The sequence below is a fragment of the Amphimedon queenslandica genome, unplaced genomic scaffold, assembly GCF_000090795.2.
Source record: "Amphimedon queenslandica unplaced genomic scaffold, v1.1 AMPQUscaffold_8697_Cont19362, whole genome shotgun sequence".
NCBI classification, from domain to species: Eukaryota; Metazoa; Porifera; class Demospongiae; order Haplosclerida; family Niphatidae; genus Amphimedon; species Amphimedon queenslandica.
Genome location: NW_003551029.1, coordinates 1 through 2,730, shown reverse-complemented (window position 1 = coordinate 2,730; position 2,730 = coordinate 1). Strand labels below are relative to the sequence as shown.

Genomic DNA, 2,730 nt, shown 5'->3' with positions numbered 1-2,730 from the left:
CATGAGAGCCGCAATTTTCGTTCATATTTGTACTCATATGAACTGTGTTAAGTATCTGGTTGCCTATTTTGACATTATAGACGAAGGTTATTGTGAGGATATAGACTTTGATCCCAATTATTTTCTACCTGGATAAAGATATCATGATTTATTACAATTTTAATAATAAATTTTAATTAATTTAATTATACTTAACAATAAAAAAATTGTAACTTCAGTATTCTTTGGAGTGCAATCATGAAATTTTGGTATGTGGTACTTAAAAGGTATCTTTACAAGGTAATTGTTGTCTTACAAGTATTCCTTGTGAGGGAAAGTTTTTCTAATGAATAGAATTATTGTGTTCAAAATTAGCTGTAAGTTCCCCATAAAACAGCGTAGCTTTGCTGTTTTCATAAATGATGTGCTCTATTGATCAAGCACTTTATCTCTCATTGTGGCAAGTCCATTGCTGTGATAGTTCTCTGATTCTATCCAAGTTTCCATGTATCTATGTACGCTACCACCCACGCAGTTGCTCAATGAACGAGAAATAGGTTTATACACAATTTATATGGACTTCCGGTTGCTTGGCTGCCCGACTGTATTATTTGTTTAATTGACCTACAACACAAATGTAATTTTAAAAGAAATATAAAATAATATCATTATTAAACAGAACTCAGTGTATATTATTATTAAAAAAGACAACAATGACTATATAAATGAAGAAATTTAACTTTAACAATAACAATAATAATAATAATAAACAGAGTTAATAATAGTTGTAGCACTACAATTAAATATTGTTTTAAATTTGACTTACAGCTGCTCATTGCTGGTATCATTAATTTCTGTTGTATATAATACCACATCCAATACTGGGTTAAAATAGGTCTGAACCATAGAGTCATCAAATTGAAATGTGTCTTCCTCAGTGTAGATGTCAGTACTCCTATCAAAAACATTTTTTGCATGATCAAACAATTGAATAAAAAAACCAATATATCCAGAATTAACTACTTACGTTGTAGACCTACTGCAAGAAATAAGATGATCTTTCAGTTCAGCAACAAGCACCATTTCGTCACAGTTTAAACACTTCTCCTTTGGTACATCTAGGAATTCCTATTTAATATTAAAATTACACATTATAATCAATTTAATACTACCAGTATACTTACATCTTCTACAGTTGGACTTTCTTCTATGGATAGGTTCCTTTGCAGTGGCCTCACATATACTTCGGCGTTATGCACTACTGCTTTCAAGTAGGCTGCGTTATAGCCTTCCCTTGGGCATTCAATAACATCAAGACACCTTCCTCGACCTTCTGATACCCTTAGTAGCTCAAATCCCCCAGATTGGGCCAATTTTGGAAAAGTAAATAAAACTGAGCTCTTGGATTACATCTGCATTTGCATACATTGAGATCTTTTTTTCTCCAAGCCCAGCCAATTGTAGCTTAGCTCTTTCATTACTATCAGGGATGATATCTTGCTGTTTGTTAGCTAAGCACACAAATGTGTGAGTCCAAGTTGCAACTTTCCTTCGCTTTGGATGCCGACTCTTTCCAAAGTCTTCCTTGGACTTCCTTTTCTTGCCGCAAGCCTGGGAACTGCTGCTAGTACTAGAGCCTGGGTTCCACGAGAAATTACTAGGAACTGGTGTCGTTCTCTCAGATCTGACAGAATGAATTTTAGTAGCAAATACTTGTGGTGCTGACGGTTGTACTACAAACGCTGTGGTTGCTGCTGGTTTACTAATCTGCCTGCCTAGAGCCGGTTATATAAACAAAGGTTGGTCATAGGTTAAATCTTATAATAACAGACTGAGGCTCTACCTTCTAAGCGGTTTACAGTATCCTGGAGAAGTGTGGTTAGGTTACTCAGCACGGCCTCTGTGCTATCAGCTCCGCTGGCACTGTCTCTTTCCGCCATTTTACACCTCAATATTATGCTCCACGTGGCATGTCATTAGTCTCGCTAGCCAGACTCTAATTTATCGAATTTTTCTTCTCATATTCGGTAAATTAAAGTCTGGCTAGCGAGACTAGCATGTCATGTGCTATTATTGCCTATTAATTAATCTAATCTTAGTAATCTATTCTAATTTATTCATCGATATTATTATTTATTATTATTATTATTATTAAACAATTTTACAGGATATAGAATAAAGGAGCAACGCATAAAGTATAGATACTTAGAGTAAGTAGTCCTGGGGAATGTTGGGAACAAGGTCCTAACACCCAGAAAGAAAAGAAATAAATAAATAAAATATAATATATAATTTAAGAAAAAGTTGATTTAATTGTACGTTTAGAGCAGGTGTTACACGGACATATGTAGTGAAATGAATTGGGATCATCTGGATCAAAATATAGGTATCCTATTCCTCTGCTCGCTGATGATAACAATGCCACATTTAAAAAAACTGTATCCTAATTTTGGCACTAATCACCTCCCATATTAAGCTTCCCCCCTTCCATTAACAAATGCACTTTGAAATAGAGGTGGTGATACCAGAAAATTTGAATCATGACGTCAAAGCAGGTGTGGTCACTACTCTACTTGATGCCAGGATTTGGTATAGAGTACTTGGCAATGGATATGAGTACAGTATCATGTATCATATCGCCTACCTCTACTTTGTAAGTTGTATGGCAGATACAAGGCAAAAGTTAGGCACCCTTTGAAGGGGCAGGGCGAGACTATAGCATAAGCTAAAGACGATTTTGTGCTAGGATAA

The 2,730-nt window shown here is 35.2% G+C and overlaps 1 long non-coding RNA gene across 2 annotated transcripts; it reads right to left on the bottom strand.

Moving 5' to 3' along the window:
• Nucleotides 1-141: 141 nt before the first annotated feature.
• LOC109591209 (uncharacterized) lies at nt 142-2,724 on the bottom strand. 2 transcript variants are annotated; one of them, XR_002189712.1, is made up of 5 exons: nt 1,823-2,724; nt 1,164-1,754; nt 1,007-1,107; nt 806-934; nt 142-603 (listed from the first exon to the last, which is right to left on the bottom strand). It is a non-coding gene; the product is annotated as an uncharacterized LOC109591209 (long non-coding RNA). The 2 variants fall into 2 exon arrangements; XR_002189711.1 differs by having other exon boundaries at nt 1,164-2,724.
• Between the last annotated feature and the right edge of the window lie 6 nt (nt 2,725-2,730).